This window comes from Nomascus leucogenys, chromosome 19 (assembly GCF_006542625.1).
Source record: "Nomascus leucogenys isolate Asia chromosome 19, Asia_NLE_v1, whole genome shotgun sequence".
Lineage (NCBI taxonomy): Eukaryota > Metazoa > Chordata > Mammalia > Primates > Hylobatidae > Nomascus > Nomascus leucogenys.
The window spans coordinates 11935552-11957418 of record NC_044399.1 but is presented as its reverse complement, the minus strand read 5'-3'; the positions used below and the strand labels follow the sequence as shown (position 1 = coordinate 11957418).

At 41.5% G+C, this 21867-nt stretch overlaps 1 non-coding gene across 1 annotated transcript; it reads left to right on the top strand.

The window, feature by feature from the left end:
- The first annotated feature begins 19990 nt into the window (after positions 1-19990).
- On the top strand, positions 19991-20094 carry LOC115831694. The gene has a single exon (XR_004027200.1). It is a non-coding gene; the product is annotated as a U6 spliceosomal RNA (small nuclear RNA).
- Positions 20095-21867: the final 1773 nt, after the last annotated feature.

Genomic DNA, 21867 nt, shown 5'->3' with positions numbered 1-21867 from the left:
GCAACTCTGAGACACTGGGGCTGCATAATAATATTATCTGTTCAGCAGTGTGTCTCCAAATGTGTCACAGCTTAAATATTCATGGATTTTGATTGTGAGGAGACCCAGAGGGACAAAGCAGTTTGTCCAAGGTCAGGTGGCAAACCCGTAGCAAAGGCAAGGTTAGAACCAAGACCTCCTGGCTCCTATTCCAGTACTCCTCCAGTACCACACTGGTGTTTGTTGTTGTTTTGTTCTCTATATAAAGAATTTTTCTGACCTTAATGGCAGCTTTAACAAATACAGAATAAAAGCAAGAATTATTGAGTAATGGAAATGAAGGAGAAAGAAAATCTCTGCCTATGATAACAGCCACCATCTCTCTCATTATGCTGAATTGTGGTTAAAATGCTCAAAGTTGGCCGGGCGCAGTGGCTCACGCCTGTAATCCCAGCACTTTGGGAGGCCGAGGCGGGCAGATCATGAAGTCAGAAGATCGAGATCATCCTGGCTAACATGGTGAAACCCCGTCTCTACTAAAAAATCCAAAAAAAAAAAAAAAAAAATTAGCCGGGCGTGGTAGCGGGTGCCTGTAGTCCCAGCTACTCGGGAGGCTGATGCAGGAGAATGGCGTGAACCCGGGAGGCGGAGCTTGCAGTGAGCGGAGATTGCGCCACTGCACTCCAGCCTGGGAGAAAGCGAGACTCTGTCTCAAAAAAAAAAAAAAAAAAAAAAAAAAAAATTGCTCAAAGCTCATCTTCCTCTTTAAAGAGCACTCCCACGGGTGCTGTGGAGTTAGGCTTGGATCTCAGCATTTTTTTATTTTATTTTATTTTTATTTTATTCTTTATTATACTTTAAGTTTTAGGGTACATGTGCACAACGTGCAGGTTAGTTACATATGTATACATGTGCCATGTTGGTGTGCTGCACCCATTAACTGGTCATTTAACATTAGGTATATCTCCTAATGCTATCCAGTATTGAATAGGCTGAGTAAACTGTACCTGGAAGTTTCACCATACAAAGTAACTTTTAGTTTCTTCCCAAGTCACCAGTGTAAACATATGCACAGGACATATAACATCCTGGGTGGTTTACTCTCTCACTTAGCTGACCAGCGAGAGGCGTTCTTAGGTATTCATTTCCTCAGTTCACTTTGAGCAAATATGTTACTCGTTAAGCCTCTGTTGGTCAAGAACCTGAAAACAAGTAGCAGTTGCAGGGTTGGTTTCTTCCTTCAAAATGTGATGTTTAGAGAACTTTCTAGAATAACTGTAAAACTAGTGAAATCTGGAGGAAAGCCAACATTGGCTTTGCAAAAACACTATCTTTCTAATCAAGTTTCTTAATGTTTAGCCATTGCTGACAGCTTTCTTCCCTGCTTTCTTCCTTTTCTTTCATTTTCCCCTTTTTCCATCTCCCCTGTCTTTTTGTTCCCTTTTCCCTTCCTTTCTTCCTTCCCTCTTCTCAGTTTTTACTTGTTTTTTTCTTGCTTCTTATTATCTTTCTCTCATCCTTTTTTCTTTTTTTCACCTCTTCCTTCGATCTTCCTTCTGTCCCTCCCTCCCTCTCCTCCTTCCTTTCTTCCTCCCTTTCCTCCTTCCTTATTCTTTCCTTTTTCCTTTCTTCTCTTTCCTCCTTCCTTCCTTCTTCCTTCCAACTGACACAGTAAATATTTTTGTCTCCCATTAGTTGCCAGACCCTTGGAGCCAGACTAGCAATTGCCAAAGAATGGGCCTTTGAGTCAAACAAGTCAAGAGTCAATTTTCTGATTCAATGTCAACTAACTGCCTGAACATGACCAAGTTATTTAATCTCTACATATTCTTTCATTTCACCAGCACACATTTATTGAATGCCTCTTATGTGTCTTAAGCTATGTAAGGTGTACCCAGTATACTTTTAAAAAACACTCTGTAAAGTGGGGAAAGCGCAGGCTACCCTTGGGCTATTGTAATAAGCCCACTAAACAACATATGTGACAATGGATAACCTATTTCTGGCACACTGTAGCTTCTCGCTTCCCGTATTTTTCTTTTGCATCCTAGATGCCAAGTATGCATATGTGAGACCCAGTTTTCAAAGGATCTTACAGGCTAGCCAAAAAAAATCCAGAGTTCTTACTAAAAGGAAAAAACTATACTGTGTTTTGTGCATTCTAAATCATGTACTTTTCAGATTCTAACATCTTTTATATCAGAATGCATCTTAAAATTGCTGCTAGCCAGGTGGTGGCAATTGCGATGTAGTTGCTACTGGGGTCACATGTGGGATCAGAGTTGTACACATTATCACCTCTTTAGTTCATTAGGTTATATGATTAGTATTACACATACTGCGTTTAACTGCCTTTAAAATATATTTGAAGAGATGATTTTATGATTCCATATTAAAACAAAAATCTATTTGTGTGCACAAAAAGGCAAAAAAAAAGGGCAGTAGGGCAGTAATTTGACATCAATGAAGCAAATAGTCTTCATTAAAGAAATTACCACCAGCATCAAAATTTGCAGAATGGTGTCAACAACTTGGAAGGAAATATCATGGGAAATAGTAGAGAACTCTTCTTAGAAATGGTGCATTACCATCAGATTGAGTGGCCCGGATGGAAAAGCACAGCCATCTGTGACTCGGGGCTGAAAAGTGATCAAAAGCAATGAAAGGCTTTAGGAACAAAACAAAACAAAAACAAACAAAAAGCAACAGCAAAATCCCCTCCTTTCAAATCCTGACTCTGCTCTTATTCATGATTCCATTTTGCTAGGACTTAGTTTCCTCTGTTGGAAGAGGAATATTCATAGCATGTACCCAGCAGGGTTGTTATAAAAATAAATTCAAAAGAGGCTGTGGAATGAAATGGCTTTTAGTTGCAAGTATTATAAACATATAGACTTTTTGCAGAGCTCATTGTTCACATGGCTGTTTTTTGTTATTCTTTTTTTCCTGAAGCTAAGAACTCCTTGGGGGCAGGGATGGTTGGTTAGCATTCAGCTCCCCATTGCCAATGTGTGACAGGCAGCCCATAGTTCATCAATAAAAACAATGTGCCTGTGCCTAATGTTTTGCTGCTGTTGTTATCACTGTTGTTTTTAAAACCTATTTTGATGCTCACTGCCTCCCTCTGTTATAAAGCAAGTACTGGAATTGGTACTTTAAGTATAAGGAAGCACACAGAGAAGTCTGGTGATTTGTCTAAATCACACGGAAAGTTAGAATTGAGTACTGCCATGGGCCTGATATATTTTCTAACTGGGTCAAGACTGGCTCAGTCATGAGGGTGGGTCTGAGCCAGCCAGTGGGCTTCTTGGTACATCCAGCTCTCAGAAGCCGTGGGGGGAGGCGAGGGGGAAGGTTGGGAGAAAGGCTGGGCCTGTCCCCAGCTGTGTGCCAGAAACAATTATATGGAGCAATCTCCTGAAAGAGGCCAAGGCTACCCTGTGGCAGAAAGGAGCCTGAACATGTAAACATCTGAGAGGGTGGGGGTGCCTGGAAAGAGCTGCAGGAAGGGGAGCATGTGAGGCCCAGTGGGAAGGAATGTGAGAACTCCAGGGCCTCACCAGGATGGGGCTGGAGGATGGGGAAGTCACTGGGGAGGGTGTTCAAATTGCTCCCTGCAGGCCAGGATGGAAGAGAGAATGATCCTGTGGAAAGGGGGTGATTAGGACATCCCTCCTGAAAGATGGAAAAAATGAGGGACACCTTTGAATCTGTCCAGCGTACATGCAGGAGAAGAGCAAAAGAGGGACCCACCTGTTTAGAAGTTGTGCTTCCTTTGAGAAGTGGAGCCATGATATCTGGCATTGAAGAGCACCCTTTTGAGCAGAAAGCAGACCTGAGTTTGAATTATAGATTTACCATTTACCAACTATGTGATTTGAGAAATGCCATTTTTATCTCCCCATTCTCCAGTTTCCTCATTAGTAAAGTGGAGCTGAAATGCTGAATTGGTAGTACTGCTGTCAGGGCTAAGTCAGATAGTAGGTAAACATGCCCATTCAGTGTCCGGTGCCCATTAAGTATTGGATATACATGTGAATAAAAATGCGAATGAACAGACGACCTAGTGCACAGACAGACACTGATTTTTGAAGCATGATGGAGAAAGCTTCACTGAGGCCCCGGCAGGGGTAGTGGGGAAGACTATGGCTGGAAGAGCACGGGACAGAGGAGGCAGATGCCCCTGTTCTCTCAGGGGCACAGCTCCTAACATGCGGGGTGGTCTTGAACAAGTGACCTTTCTTTTTTGAGCCTAAATCTTTTCTTCCATACAATTGATAAATTCTCTTTTTGTGTGTGGTTGGAGCTCCAGCAGCCACAATTGAGAGATTCTGCAAAACATTTTTCCCACTATCAACCTAGCCCAGAGACACTATGAATCTATAATTAGTTAACTTGGAAAAACATAGAATAAAAATAAACAGTAATTGCGGTGCCCAACAACACAGACTAATTGAAACACATTTAGGGGAAAAAATTGGAATGTAGAAAGAATTCAAAATCATCTCCTATCATGGTGATAATTCTCCATATGCTAAACCCAATTGTAGCAGACCGAGATGGACCTCTAAGGGTGCTCATACAGTCCAGAGAAAAGCACATTCTGCATGATGCTAAGCATTAACCCCAAATGTGGGCCAATAACCTAGAGATAGATAAAGAATGGCTCTATCTAAGGTATAACCTGTCAATATTTATGAACTGGAGGCCCCAGGAGGCAGTGCCTGTCCTGGCGTCAGAGGGGTTTAAATCAAGGCATGAGATAGAGTTGGAGGAGATGGCCTTCTAGACTGAGCTTGTGAGTTGAAGATCCTAGTGGAAAAGAACTCGAGTCAATGAAATAGTCACCAACCAATTTACAAATTTTTCAGAAATCATCCAGAAAGCATTCAGATGTATTTGACATTGAAAGAGTTGAATTAAAATGATTTTCTTGTTTAGAAATTGAATTAGCATTCATAGGCAGAAAGTTATTCAAAATTATTAACTCTATTCCAAAAAAGTTTAGCTAAAATCAAATTAAATATATTATAATGCAATCCTTATAATGCATATAGAGGCCAAGAACCCCTCAGGGGTACTGGGAAGTTAAATTCTCTCCTCGTCCCTGTATTCTAAAACAGACTAATTTTTTATCTTAATTTCAATGCCATATGCTATAGGGCCAAACTACACAAGAAATATGATAGATTGAATATGTTACATTGTTTTGATAAAGAAAAAAGTAAAAACAGTTTATTGAGAGAGAAGTTTTTTACTTTTGCCAGCAAATTCTAGGATGGATTTATCCCATAGGCCCTCCAGACCTCAGAGGACAACCCTGTTCTCCTGCCACCTCATACATTACTCTGTGCCGTACACCATCTTGCAACACTTCACTTTGCTTTCTTCTTCCAAAGATTTCTTATAGCACCCATTCAGCAGGCAATCACAGGGTCCACATATTCAGTTACAGATCCATTCACTCACTTGTTTTGAAAAAACCTAAAACGTGTTTTAGTGGAACATGCTAAACATTCAAAGATGAACAAGAGGGTGGTCTCTGCCCTCCAAGTGTCCACGAAGTCAAGGAAGCAAGAGAAGCCCAGACTTGCAGGTATTTTGTACAAGTCTAAGTCAAGGATGACCTTAGAAGGGACCCACCTTTTACGTTTGAATTGTGTCTATCAGCTCTTTGAACTAAGAGTCTGGCTACTCAACAGAGGCATTGTCCATGCAGAGACTGACGAGGAGGGTCCCTCTGCTACAAAGCCACACCACTGCCTTAACCCGCCTCGCCCCACCCAGCCTGCTATCCATTCACAAGCAGGGGGGCCGAGGGTTGAGGGGAGTGAGAGGCAGCCAGATAGCACTTAATGTGGGTTGCTCAGGGGTAAGATGGGGAGAGAGGTGTCTCTTAATCATAGCTAAGGAGTTGAAGAAACATGGACCAAGGAAGCTAAGCCAGATAAGAGCCTCACCTACCACATACACACACACAGACACACATACACACCCCTAATGGCATAAATAAGAAGAACCTGCAGCTGGTGTGAGGGGTGGAAGCTGAAAGCCAGGATAAGGAGGGCAAGCCCTAGAGGATCAGCCAGCAATGCTAAGGGTCATGGTGGGTTGTTATAAGCTCTCTTTGTAGGTCTGCAGGCTCTATTAAAAATCCAGGATCAAAGCAAATAAATGGTAAAAAAAAAAAAATAAATAAAAATAAAGGTAGATTAATTGAATCAATATTTGGCTTTGCTTTAAATAATATAGGCTTGAGTTCTGCTTAGCCACATCCTTGCAGTGGCGTGTTAATTTCACCATTTACTACACGGGCCTTGGTTTCCTCCTTGTTCAACAGGTAACCATGCCATAAACGTAGGATCAAATGAGATCTTCAGTGTGAAAACACATAGGAAACAGTCAAAACACTTTGCTGTTCTTGAACCTATAATCGTAATTTTATACAGGGGGAGATTTTTATTCTTCATGTCTTTAGGAAGTTTGTGAGTTATTTTGTTTGGTCTTTCATGATTAGAAATATATTGATCTTGAGCTTTATTTCTAGTTTTCAGATTTCGAACTAACCGTTTTCAAAACTGAAAGCAGCTCAGTCAATGCAAAGAATATGAACTTTGCAATTCTTCTGAACTACTGATTTCTGCCATTTAAAATCTGTATTATCTTAAATATGTCACTTATGCCTTCTGAATCTTGATGAATCTATAAAAGAGAATTAAAAATGTAACCTTCCCTATTTTAGGGTAAAACCACACTAGATTGATCAATTCTGAAAACTAGAGAATTGTTATTTTTCTAGTTGGGTCTGTCCCAATGGCATGTTACTCGCAGAATAGACCAGAGATTTCTTTTGCCCCAGCTTCTAGGCATATCGAGCACAACCCTTTAGCCATTTGTAAGGGAAATGAAACACTGCCTTTTGTAAGAGAGCTCCTTGTGTGGCAGGCTGCCCAGCTCCCTGTCAGAACTCCCTCTGCTTATGTATAACTCCAGACTTGTATTGATATCTGCATGCGCATGTTGGCTCAGCTCCTCCTTCTCAGGCGATAGATTGCTTCTGCTGAAGCTGCCAATGCAATATTTTGAAAATAGACATCCATTTCTAGAAGAAAAAAGATCCAAATTTTTTTTTTCTTTTTCACTTTAAAAATCATTATAATATCAGTGTCTTTCATGTCAACATGATTTCTGAAGCCGTTCAATAAGGCACTCCTGGGAAGACCACCCAATGGTGTAGAGTAACATGTTTTGGGGCAAACCCTTCCTGCATTATAAAGAAGAGGGACAGGCGTACTCTGGAGCAGACTTTCCATTTATTGGTCTTATCTTTTTGTTATGGGTCAAATTGTGTCCCCCTAAAAGTCATATGTTGAAGTCCCAAGCTCTAGGACCTCAGAATGTGAAGTTATTTGGAAATAGGGTGATTGCATATGTAATTAGTTAGTAAAGATGAAGTCATCCTGGCACAGGCTGGACCCCTAATCTAATATGACTGGTGTCCTTACAAGAAAAGGAAAACTTGGACCCAGAATGCACACAAGGAGAACACCATGTGAAGACAAAGACAGGGACTGGGGTGATGAGTCTGTAAGCCAAAAAATGACCAAGATTCCCAGAAAACCCCCACAGGCTAGGGGAGAGGCCTGGAACAGATTCTCCCTTACATCCCTCCAAGGGAACAAACTCTGCTGACACCTTGATCTTGGACTTCTGGCTTCCAGAACTGTGAGAAAACAAATTTCTGTTGTTTCATCCACCCGATTTGTGGTATTTTGTTATGGAAGCGCTAGCAAACTAACTCACTTGGTGTGTTTTCAACCTTTCTAAGAGTTAGAGATTATTAGAGGTAGACGGTGCATTTAGAAATCATTCAGTGAAATCATTTTGTGATCTATAATATAAGGGAAGTGATATCTAGAAAGCTCCCCATGTCCTTGAAGGTGAGAAGCCATCTAGAAGCCTGAAGTCATGGTAACCAAGAAGGTGGTGTATGTATTTTTCTGAAACAGGAGAGTTCCCCAATGCCCCTGGCAGGAAATGCAACAGGGGTGTGGCTCACCTGTTTGGTCACTCTGCTGCTCAAGCCCCTTGCAGGAGGCGGAGCACACAGATGGGCAGATGCAGAGGCTGGGGCGAGCACTTTGGGCTCCAGCTCCAGAGTAGTGTCTAGGGACGGGTGCCACAACACCAGTGTTACAAAGCTCTTTTAGCCTTGTTGTCCACAGATGGCTTGAGTGCTGACCAGCTCAATGGACTCTGCTTTTTTGCAAAGGCAGAAGGCCAACGTGACAGCTTTCTGTATCCCAAGCTCTTGTCCAGCATCCTGGAAAAATTGGGTCACACAAGGGCTTGAAGGATGAATGTGAGGATTTATTAAGTGGTGGAGGTGTCTTTCCTGCAGGATGGACTGGGAGCTGGAAGGTGGGGATGGAGTGGGAAGGTGATCTTCCCCTGGAGCCAGCCACCCAGTGGCTGGACTCCACTCTAACTGCCACCAGTCAAACTCCTCTTGGCATTTCAGATGTTCCTCTTCTTCTCTCTCTGCTGCATCTTTCTGTCATTCCACTGTTCATATGCTGGTCTGTTGGCCTGCTGGTCTGCTTCTGGAGTCTGGGGTTTGGGGTTTATATGGGTGCGGGATAGGAGTCATGGCTGGCCAAAAGGTAGCTTTTGGGTGTGAAAACAGGAATGCCTGTCCTCATTTAGGGCTGTGAGTCTTTAGTCTTGAGGGTGGGGCCTTTGCCAGGGAATCACGGTCTTCTACCCAGTAGTTCCCTGTCTCCTATCTGTATCATTTCTTTACATCCCATGCTTCTTTGCTAAGAGATGCATCGGGAAAGGGTGAAGTTATTTAATATAAAAGTGCCATCAGCCCAGAAGGACCCAGACTTCCAAGATCACCTCCTGTTCAGTTCACTAATGCACCTGCCTCCTGTCCACACCCTCCAAGTACAGATGCCCTGATCTATGGTTCAGACACACCCAGGACTCTGGCCAGGCCAATGCCTGCCCTTCTGTGAGGCCTTGAAGTATGACACTTCTCAGAGAAATAGAAGTTATGGCTAGAATGCTTTTCCTCAGATTTGCTGATGGCTCTTTCATTTTTTCAGTCAGTCTTTGCTAAAATATCACTGCTTATCCCTTTCTTATTCTGCACTATTTCTTTCTAAATAGCATTTCTAATATACCATGCAATTCACCTATTTATTATATGTATTGTGTGGACTACTAAAATGTAGGTTCCAGACAGTCAGGGATCTTTTCCTGATTTGTTCACTGATGTATCCCGAATACCCAGAATAATAGCGCCTGCCATATATTGAGCTTTTAATATTTTATTTTATTAAAAGGATGCATAAATATTTTGAAAATATTTATTTGAATACTTCCAATATTACTACTGAATTTATTGCTCTGTTGTTTTGAGAAACACCCTGATACCAGAGGTCTTAGAGACAGAGGGGACCACTTGAGTCTGTCCACCTTGATTTTTGGTCTAGGGTCCTGGGTTATAACCCAGAGCTGTGTTAATTGAGTGAAGCACCAAAAGAAGTTTAAAGGAAAAGTATTGGTAGAGAAAATTCAGTTTTAGAATTTAGCTGGTGATAACCTCTTTTGTGTTATTTGAAAATGTGCTTATGGTTGTATCTTTTAAACTTATTATATTTAGGCTATGGTAACAAAAAGAATTAAATAAATAGATCAGCCAGGCACGGTGTCTCACACCTGTAATCCTAGCACTTTGGGAGGCCGAGGCGGGTGGATCACCTGAGGTCGGGAGTTTGAGACCAGCCTGACCAACATGGAGAAACCTTGTCTCTACTAAAAATACAAAGTTAGCTGGGCGTGGTAGCACAGGCCTGCAATCCCAGCTACTCGGGAGGCTGAGGCAGGAGAATCACTTGAACCCGGGAGGTGGAGATTGTGGTGAGCCGAGATGACTCCATTGTACTCCAGCCTGGGTGACAACAGCGAAACTCCATCTCAAAAAATAAAAATAAATAAAGAAATAAATAAACAGATCTAAATATCTAGTACAGCTACATTGGTCAATGAGGTAGCAACTAGTCACACATGGCTGTTTAAATTGAAACGAATTAAAAGTAAATTAAAAGTTAAAAATTTAGTTCCTTAGTCACATTAGCCTCATGTTAACTGTTCAATAGTCACATATGGCTAGTTGCTGGCAGGTTTGAAAGAGCAGATGTAGAACATTCCCATCATCGCAGACAGAAAAGCTCCAGATGTGTTTCTTAGTGTCTGGATGTTTTGCACCCTAAAATGAAGGCATCAGAATGAGTGATCGCAGTTTTCACTCTTCCTTGGGTCATGTGACACACTGATTGACCTGATTTAGGCTAAGTTGACTCTGTTGGGCTCTGTGTTTTCTTTCTTTCATAATGATTTAACAGGTCTGTGACCAATAGGAACTATTAGAGTGTGTTTTAGCCATGTTGTGCTATTAGTTATTCAGATTCTGAAATTTCTCAGTCCATAGACAGTAGAAGCAGTTTAGGCAAAGGGATGGATGAATGAATTGTTTGGGTGAGTTCAGGGATACACAGTTTAGAATGACGGAGATGCAGGATAGTGCTTACGTAGTGAGCTATGGAAAGAAAGTCACTCAACTATAAACTCCTTGAGGTTGGCAGCTACAGCTGATAGATATTTATATTCTCACTACTTAGCATAATACATACTAGCCTCTTCATATATGTTTGTTGTTGTTGTTAAATTAATTAAGCAACCAACCACCTAACAAGTCAGCCAGCCAAGTAATAAATGACAGATAAACAAGGGCCAGATGCAAAGCTATTCTTTAGTAATAAACCCCAAATTCCAGGGATTTTCTACTATAAAAGTTTGCTTGGAGATCGTGTTCCACATGGCCATTCAGGGACCTGGGCTGTTGCATGATCTGCCAACTCTTAGATACAACATCCTGCCAAGTAGCCTGCAAGGTTACCAAGGTAAAGGAGAAACGGAGGCAGTATACTGGTTCTCAGCTCTCTCAGCCCAGAAGTGATGGAGTCACTTCTACTCAACGTTCGTTGGCAATAACGCCATTCCCTGCAAGGGAGACTTGGAAATGAAAGGGAACAACAATGTTTGGTTACCACCGTGTCTATCACACTAGATCACACAGGAACAGGACAAGAGGCTTCAACTTTACCCACTAGTGGCTTTCCAGCTATTTTGTTAACAACAGAATCCACTCTTCAAATTAAATATAATACACAAATAAAGCAAAAATGAGCTTTTCTGGTTGAAATGGGGGCACAGAGAGAAAGATCCACAACCTGCTTACTCAACGAACCCTTCCACACCGTCTCTGTACCTCACACATTCCTCCAAGGAATCCAGAACTCCTCAAAGCACAGAGCGAGGACCACTACCGTAAACTATCCAGTGGCCCTGGAGGCTGTAAGCAGGAAAGAAATGCAACCACAGTTTCCCTTTACAAAGAGAACCTTGGCACAGTTGTGTGAGGGTGGCAGGAAGGGGTGGATTGGACTGTAGGCATGCAGTACATGTGTCAAGATGAGAGGCTGGAACAGGTTCCCAGGCTGCTGGGGTCATTCCAGATGAGAGGATGAAGGCCTGAACCACGTCCCGATGGGACTCAATGGTATGCCTTCCCAATGTCTTCTAGCTCAGAATTCTGACTGTTTCTCGGTCTGATCTAGCTTCGCCTTTATGTAGGTTGAAGTTATTCCAACTTTCCTTTTAATACTGACCTAGGCCTATTACAGGAGTTGGCAAATTGTTTCTACAAAGGGCCAGGAAGTACATATTCCAGGTTTGCAAACCATTTGGTATCTATGGAAACTACTCAACTCTACTGTTGCAGAGCAAAATCCAGCTGTATGAACAATATGCAAACAAATGGGCATGGCTGTGTTCCAATAAAACTTTATCAACACTGAAATTTGAATTTCATGTAATTCCCACATCATGAAACATTATTTTTTTAAAAAATTTGTTTTCAGTAATTTAAAACCATGAAAAAACAGTCTCGGCTAATAGTCTAGCCTTAGCTAATAGGCCATATAAAGGCAGGCTATGGGCCAGATTTGGCCTGTGGTGAGTATTATGCTGACCTCTGGTCTATTATGTTGAGTGATTATATCTATTATTAGGAAAAGGATTTATATTCATAGAGATGGTTTTTTCTTTTCTATTTTAAAATGGCATACATTATAATGAAATGAAAATAAAGGTATGAAACTAATGCTTTCCATAGAACATAGAATTCAGTTTAAAAAAAAAAAAAACAGAAACAAAAACAAACAAATCTCTGGAAATTATTGCCAGTCAATGATTTAGTCAATGTGGGTGTATTTTAATTTTATACCACCCCCCAGCACAGTTTAGAGCAAAGCCACACAATTAAAATAAATAAAGCAATATAAAACAAGGCTGGAAGGCCCTTCTGTTCCTGGATTCCTTCTTGCCTCTGTAATAGAAACCCAGAAATAAAGATGCTCTTCCTCAGGGCACCACCCGCTAAGGAGGCCACCAGTTAATGTGAGAATTACCAGAATCATCAAACTGATAGAAAATTTGGCCCTCTGAAGGCAAAGAAAACAATTTTGTGAAATGTTCCCTTTCCAGAAGTCATCCTATCCCTTAAATTACCACACTGAACAAACATACCAACTAAAGCACCTGATGAAATGATTTGCTCTTAAAACATTTTCTTCCCCATTTTTAAAGTAACGCAGGCTTATTTTAAATAATTTGTAAAGTGACCTAAAGGTATAATGATGAGAGTAAATGTCACCCCAAATCTCAGAACCCAGAGATAACCATGTGAACCAGAGGGCGTTTCTTTAACATGATGAGTATCATTCTGAATCTACATATTTTCAGCCTGTTATTTTTGTTGTTGTTATTGTTTGTTTGAGTTGGAGTTTCCCTGTTGTTGCCCAGGCTGGAGTGTAATGGTGCAATCTCGGCTCACTGCAACCTCCGCCTCTCAGGTTCAGGTGATTCTCCTGCCTCAGCCTCCTGCGTAGCTGGGACTACAGGTGCACACCACCATGCCCAGCAATTTTTTTTTTTTTTTTTTTTTTGTATTTTTAGTTAGTTAGAGACGGGGCTTCACCATGTTGGCCAGGGTGGCTTCAAACTCCTGATCTCAGGTGATCTGCCCGCCTCAGCCTCCCAAAGTGCTGGGATTATAGGAGTGAGCCACCATGTCTGGCCTGTTTTTATGTTTTTAACCCAGCATTATACTGTGAACATTTTCCCACATCATTAAAGAGCCCTTGGACTTTTTTTTCATTGACCACATAATTTTGAACAGATATATTTTTATTTAATTAACTGATGTAATGGAAATGACCTTTCATTAAGGATCATGCTTTCAGCCAACAAATATTTGCTGCACGTCTCCTTGATGCCAGACACTGGCTTAGACACCAAGGGCTGACATGAGCACATGGTCTGTGTTCTCATGGAGCTGACATCATAAGCATCTTTTATGTGTAAACCCCACGCTAGATCCCTGTGGTGCTGAGATGAATAAAGCCCAGTCTCTGCTCCCTGGGAACTCTCAGTTAGTGAGGGACACAGGCAGTTGAACCTACAACAATTACCCCACATTGTGATATGAAAATGAGGCCCTGCACGTACAAAGATGGAGGGAATGCATCTATCGGGGAGGGGCAGGAGGGAGTGCAGAAACTCCGCAGAATAAACGCTTAGTTTTAACATCATTATTTCAACAGATGTTGGTTCTAGTCCAAAGTATCTATACACAGACCATGCTGTGACTAATTAATGTCATTCTGCCCAAGAGAGTCTGGCCTAGTTAGTCACTTAAAGAGAACTTAGCATTGACGACTTACTGAGTTACCAGAGCAATGAAGACACAGATTCTCCCAACAGAAGACATAGGGAAGCAGCAGCATTGTCCAGTGGAAAATACTTTCGGTCAGGATCTAACTGCCTTAAACCCTGGTCTCAGTCCAGCCCCTGACCTGCTCTAGGAAGTGTCCAGGAGAATTGTCGTAGCTAATCCCCATAGCACCTTCCTCACAGTGGAGGTAATGGCATCCATAAGCCTTAAGATATAGCCAATGTTTTCTATGGTCAGTCATGTAGGCAGATCAGGCTGTCCTCCGGAGAAGGTGCTGGCTCTGCCTAGGACAGAAGAGATTCTCTCTAACTGTGTGTTGAATTAATTAGCATAATCTTCACCCAGATCCCTGTCTGTGAATTTCTTTATTATTATTATTGCTGCTGTTGTCATACGATATATGTTCTCACTGCAATCTGGGTTTTCATTAACCCAGTACACTGGTTCCACGCTCTGCCAATTGCCAACTCAGAGGACGTCCTAACCCACATGGCTGTTAACTCATGTCTCTTTCATTGTGTATTTTTCTGGCTAAGTTTTTGGACCTAAAAACAGTCAGTTTTGCTGTAACATTTGTTTTGAAACTCTGCATTTCTTTCGGCGTAATCAGTATATTAGGAAACAGTTTGAGTACAATGTAAATATATCTTTGTAATGCATTATTTCATCTGTTAAAAACTGCATACGGCTGACCCCAGGGTTCCTAGGAATATGCAAAACACACACACACCTCCATGCGTCTACTGGCTACCGCAGATCACTGGGTGTGTTATGAGCCACACCCATTCACATCTGGTTTTAGAACTTTCTCTCTGATTTCTGATCAACCCCAGTCTCTACTTCACAGGGACTCCCAAGCTGCCCCCTGCTGGCACCCACTTCCACGAGCAAACTCCAGGTCTTCTGCAAGGAAAATGCCATGTATATTCTGGTATTTAAGTACATCTTAACCATTTAACACGTGCACAACTCCACTACTGTTTTTATTAGATGCCTTTCTTGGTGATTGTGTCATTGATCAAGTTTTTCAGTGTTGTAACCCCATTTTTTCCATAAGTCTTGTGTTTTTTCTGGCGTACTTTCCCACAGTGCTGTAATTTATAGAAACACATATGTTGTGTTAGAGCAGACCTTATTGTAGAGGACTTTGTGTTCTCCCCTTACTGTTTTATCTTGCTGGACTTGCCATTGAGATTGATCATGCTATTTTTATAATATTGGATCAAGTGTTCCAAGTAAGTGTTTTATTCTAATTTTACAGGTGAATTATCTGAGGCTTAAGGACAGTAAAGTCTAGCTTAACTCTTCATAAGTGAGTGGTACAATAAGAATGAGAATTACCTTGTGTTTCTTGATCCAGGGGAAGCAGCGTGTTGCTGTATAAAGAGGGTGGTCTTTGGATAGGGCACATCTAGATTCGAATTTCAGCTTCATAAAATCTTTCGATGTGAGTGCCTTCAGTAAACTACTCAGATTTCGAAACCTCATTCTCCTCGAGTATAAACATCAGGAAGTTGACATTCACTTCTGAGAAGTACTCTGGAAATTAAGCCACAAAATGTAAGGAAAATGTGAATCTAATGCCTTGGGCAAGGCAGATATATTTGCTCTTTCCTCTTTCCTTTGTATAATAATACCAGATTGTATAATTCAAGGTTATCCAGAGAAACAGAACCAATAGAAGATACATATGTATGTGTGTGTGTATACATATATATACACACACACATATACATACACACACACATATACATACACACACATATACACACACATATATATGTGTGTGTGTGTGTATATACGTATGTATACACACATTCATTATATATATGTGTGTATATATATGTATGTATACACACAGACATATCATATTTATAATGGGAATTGGTTCACACAATTATGAAGGCCAAGAAGTCCCACCATCTGCCATCTGCAAGCTGGAGAACCAAGAAAGCTGGTGATGTAATTTAGTTCAAATAAGAAGGCCGAGAACCAGCAGTGCCAATGTCTGAGAATGGGAAGAGATGACTGTCCCAACTCACACACAGTGAATTGACCCTTCTTCTGCCTTTTTGTTTTGTTAAGGTCCTCAACACATTAGCTGGTACCAACCTACATGGGTGAGAGTGGGTCTTCTTCACTCAGTCTACTGATTCAAATGCTGACCTCTTCTGGAAATACCCTCACAGACACACCCAGCAATAATGTTTTACCTGCCCAGCTATCTGGGCAGTTCTTAGCCCAGTCAAGTTGACTCATTAAAATTAACCATCACACAGGTAAATCTTATTGGGTGCTTATTTTAACTTAAGTACCTACTAGCTTATTGGGCACTGAAGAAACCGTTCTAAGCACTTTTGTATATTAACTAATTTAACCTTGATAACAACCCTATTCAGCAGATTTCATTAGTATTCGTTTTTCACAGATGAGTAAATGCATGCACAGAAAGGTCAGGTGATTTGCTTAAGGTCAAGTAGCTAGTGTGCCAGTTATTAAGTTACGGACTCTCAGCTCTAAACCCACCCTTCTGTATGCTGCTTTGTGGAGCTGGGGCCAAGGTTCAGAAAAGCACATTTTGCCTTGCCAACTGGATTCCCATTATGTTCTACAAGGCTGGAGGGACGTGCCCCTTCCTGTTTGTTGCTTGCCTCACTTTCTGTGCACTTGCCTTTCCACCATTAACACTTGTTCTCCCTGCCAGGAGCAATTTTTTCCAGTTGCAGTAGCTGAACCCACTTTACAGTTTTTTCCACTTGCAGGACAAGCTCAATCGTGTGCCCCCAAAGCAACACCAGCCGGCCAGCCATCTTCTCGGAGGTCTCTGTTTTTGTTCCAAGGGGCCCTCTACTAAGGTTCAAAGATTTAACCACCTCACACTCATTTTGTTCCCTCAGTCGTAGGGGCTGTCATGTGTCCTGCAGTTGCTACCTCTGTGATACCTTTGAGATTTCTTCTTACACTTTCAGTTACCTAATTAACAACTTTATACCTCTTTAACAATAATTCCTATTAAATTCTCTCTGATGATTGAAATAGTCTGTGTGCTCTGCATCTTGGCAGCCCCCTGACCAATGCATCTGGTAAGAGGCAGAAACAGAACACTATACCAGCAGCTGTGTGCAGGAGCAGACCATTATGATATACAGCCTCTCAGCTATCATTACAAAATTACATATCCATACACAGCAGCTATTATCTTTGTGTGTCTGTTTGATTGATTTTTTTGACACAGGGTCTCACTCTATCACCCCAGCTGTAGTGCAGTGGCAAGATCATGGCTCTCTATAGCCTTTACCTCCCAGGATCGGGTAATCCTCTCACCTCAGCCTCTCAAGTAGCTAAGACTACAGGTATGTGCCACCATGCCCAGCTAATTGCAGTAGTTATTATCTTTAGTACAAACTGACTTATGGCATAGCTGGCCAATGTTATACTGTCAGCTCTGATGTTCTAGAGTTAGAAGAAGCTAAGTACTTCAACCTTCCATGGGACCTGACTTCTAGGGACCAGTGGAAACCGACCACTAGCCTCTTCTTGTGGCCCACTGACCACTAAACGAAAGAGAAAAGCGGCAAGGAAAGCTAATAGACAGAAGATGTCCATATTTGACCCATTGAAGTTTTCTCTGGAATTCTGCACTTCCACATAAAGGACAGAGTATTCTCCCTGGAATCTGCTAGTCCATAGCCTTCTAGAATGTCTGAGTTGGAAAGGACCCCAGAAAGCACTCAATTCAAAACTCCCATTTTAAAAATGAGTACATTGAGGCCCAAAGAAAAGGGCTAGCCCCAAATCACACAGTGAGTTAGTGCTGGTACCCAGACCAGAACACAGGTCTCCTGATTCCTGATCTTCCCATGGGTAAGCTTCTATGCTTTTCCTAGAGATCATGGTAACTTCTCTGAAACCTGACCTCTGCAGATGAGAATTCCCTTGCTTCTCCCTCATTCCTGTCCCTTGAAACCTGGAGAAATGGGAGTAGGAGAGGTATTTTCCTCTGGTCTCATTCTTTATGGCTTCTGCCTCCTCTCAGGGCTGTAAGGTAACGAGGATGAAGTGAGTGAGCCTGGCAAGTGCAGGGTGCGATCCCATCTTTAATTACAATGTTGATATTTTCTTTACCATGGATATTTTTACAAAAATTCTGATTTTTAAAATATTGCACTAAAATATTATTTATCAGGATCACTGAGTGTTTTGGTGCCTCTTTATATTTTGCTCCCACCGTGAGTGCCTTTCTGCTCACGTCCTTGACCTGTCCCACCATCTTTTCCTGCCCTTCGACTACATCCCCAGTCAGGTCAGTGTTTGCCACTTTGTAACCATTTTCTGATGCATGGTCCCCTTTCTGTATTACCGGAAGCATTCCTACTGATAACACAGATGATGAGTAACATGAACAACGACCACCCAGGGCCAGCTGATAGAGATTCAAGATAAAACGGGGGAATTCCTGACTTTGATGAAATGGATGCTGTGGTGCAGTGGAGCAGCATAGGCTTTGAAGTCAGAGGCACTGGGGTTTCAGTCCTGATCACACCACTTAGCAGCTGTGTGATGAGCAGTGACTGATTGTCTGTGATCTGAAAGCAGTGGATACCCAGACATGAGCAGAGCCTACTTCCTGTTCCTACAGCAGACACAATCCAGATGGAGGACATTGTTTATTTCTCTGGGCCTTGTTTTCTGTAACTGAAAGTGAAAATAGCATCATCTCACAGTGAGGATTAAATATGGTTCTTTACATGAAATTGCCTAGCATAATATGGGTGCCCAGTTAAAATGTGCCTCCGCACAAGTAAATACAATCTTCACTGGAAAATTCTTGTTGACAGGAGTCATCACAATGCATACCCTTTCACTATTTAGATCCATCTTCATACAGCTACTTATCCTAATTTAAGAAGACCCAGAAAAAAATAATTACTGAAAAGTTTTCAATGGATGCCTCAATATTTAAAACAATTAAGGAGGAAGACACATTTCTTTCAGCAGCACTCAAGGCCTTCAGATTTTCATGTAGCAATTTTCATTCCAATGCCCCTGGTCCTTTGAATTTGCAGTTTTACAGCAGAATCTTTGTGCTTCCTCACACCTTTCTACCACTGAACTTAGTCTTCATCCTTTAGTTCAACAATGGCTTTGAGTATGCCTTCTCATAAAGGGGTCAAGAATGATCTGAGGCCAGGTGCGGTGGCTCATGCCTGTAATCCAAGCATTTTGGGAGGCTGAGGTGAGAGGATCACTTGAGTCCAGGAGCTCAAGACCAGCCTGGGTAACATAAAAAGACTCTGTCTCTACATTAAAAAAACAAATTATCAGGGCATGGTGGCATGTGCCTGTAGTCCCAGCTACTCAGGAGGCTAAGGTGGAATGATCACCTGAGCCCCTGAGGTCGAAGCTGCAGTGAACTATGATCATTCCACTGCACTCAGACTGGGCAAGAGAGTGAGATCAAGTCTCAAAAAAAAAAAAAAAAAGAAAAAAAAAAAGAATGTGAGAGCTATTCTGCACACTGCTGGTGTTGTGATTGCAATATTTATCTGAAAATAATGTGGGAGCAACCTCTCCTAACACATTGTGGTAGGTAGAATTCTGAGATGACCTCCAATAAGTCATGTCCTTTCATAATTTCCTGTTCCTGAGTGCAAGCGGAAACCATGATTACTTCTAGCCAGTAAGATACGACAAATTGAGGATAGCCACTCCCATGATCATGATACGTCACGTAAGACTCCATCACAGCAAGCTGAAATGACGGATTCTCTTCCTGGCCTTGAGTACATGAGTTACTATGTTATGAGAAGGCCTGCAAGAGGGTCAGGTGTCTGGGAACTCTGGGTGGCCTGTACTTGTTGACAGCAGCCCTGTCTGACAGCCACCAAGAAAGCAAGAACGTCAGTCCTACAGCCACAAGGAACTGAATTCTTCCAACTATATGAACTTGGACAAAAAGACTCTAAGCTCTAGAAGAAATGCAGCTCAGATACTCCCTTGATTCCAGCTTTAGGAGATCCTGAGCATAGGCCTAGCAAAGCTTTACTGGCTTCAGACACATGGAAACTAGGAGATAACAAACTTACATTGTTTCAAGATGCTAAGTTTATGGAAACTAGTTACACAGCAATAGAAAATTCTTAATAAGTGCTCACTTTGGCAGCACATACACTAAAATCGGAATGATACAGAGATCAGCATGGCCCCTGTGGAAGGATGACACACAAATTCGTGAAGTACTCCATATGTTTTTTGCCATCTACCCATCTGACAAAGGTCTAATATCCAGAATTTACAAGACAAACAATTTTACAGGAAAAAACAAACAACCCCATCAAAAAGTGGGCAAAGGATATGAACAAACACTTCTCAAAAGAAGACATTTACGTACCCAACAAACATGAAAAAAATCTCAACATCATTGATCATCAGAGAAATGCAAATCAAAACCACAATGTGATACCATCTCATGCCGGTCAGAATGGCGATTATTAAAAGGTCAGGAAACAATAGATGCTGGTGAGGCTGTGGAGAAATAGGAGCACTTTTTCACTGTTGGTGGGAATGCAAATTAGTTCAATCATTCTGGAAGACAGTGTGACAATTCCTCAAGGATCTAGAATCAGAAATACCATTTGACCTAGCAATCCCATTAATGTGTATATACCCAAAGAAATATAAATCATTCTATTCTAAAGACACATGCACACGTATGTTTATTGCAGCACTATTTACAATAGCAAAGACATGGACTCAACTCAAATGCCCATCAATGATAGACTGGATAAAGAAAATGTGATACATATACACCATGGAATTCTGTGCAGCCATAGAAAGGAGTGAGATCATGTCCTTTGCAGGGACACAGATGAATCTGGAAGCCATCATCCTCAGCAGACTAATACAGGAACAGAAAACCAAACACTGCATGTTCTCAGTCATGATTGGGAGTTGAACAATGAGAATACATGGACACAGAGAAGGGAACAACACATATCAGGGCCTGTTGGGGGGTGGAGGTGAGGAGAAGGAACTCAGAGGCTGGGTCAATAGGTTCAGCAGACCACCATGGCACACGTATACCTATGTAACAAACTAACAAACCTGCATGTTCTGCATGTGTATTCCATTTTTTTAGAAGAAATAAAAAAAATTTAAAAGAAAATTATTAATAATACACACAACTGGTTTATTTGAGAAGTCTGAAGTAGGGAAGCTAATTCTACATGTTTTCTTGGTCCTCTCCTCTCCACAAAGAAGGTGACACTAAGGGTAGAGCATTGAGTCTGGGTTTGAAATTTCATTAATTCCTCAGCCCAATATCTCATATAGAATTGAATCCTCTTGCATGACCTGCTCTGTGTTCCCTTCAGTGGCTTGATTGCCTCACATCAGTTTTGTTAAGGAACAAGTGAAGCATTTCCTGCAAGTGTCTATGTAGTAGTTTTGATCTAGGGGATAAACATAGAATTCAATGGGATCCAAACACGTGATGGACTTTGAGGGAGCTGATTGCTGTATAACTTTAATCAGAAGCCCTATGGAGTGAACTACAGTTAGCTTTCATTCACAACTTTTGCAAACATCAGAGACAAGGCTAAGCAGAACATTCTCAAGACACATCATAAACAAATTGTAGCCATTTGCTGAACAGATCAGTTATGTATTCATCAACGGTACCAGGAGACTCTATAGAATGGCATCAGGGAAAGTCTGCAGATATCTGCCTCCCATCAGCCAGACACGTACACACGCATGCTAGCTTATCCCACCTCGCAGCACAACAATGACACCTTGACTGCAGGTTTAACTTTAGTCACTTTTTCTATATAATAAACTACCCCCAAACTCCATAGTTTTAAACAGCAATAATTTACTTTTTCTGATCATGGTGTAGATTGATTATGTGGCTCTTCTGTTCCATACAGTGTCTTGATCTTTTCAGGCTGCTATAACAAAACATTTTAAACTGGGTAACTTATAATAACAGAAATTTATTTCTTAGAGCACTAGAGGCTGGGAAG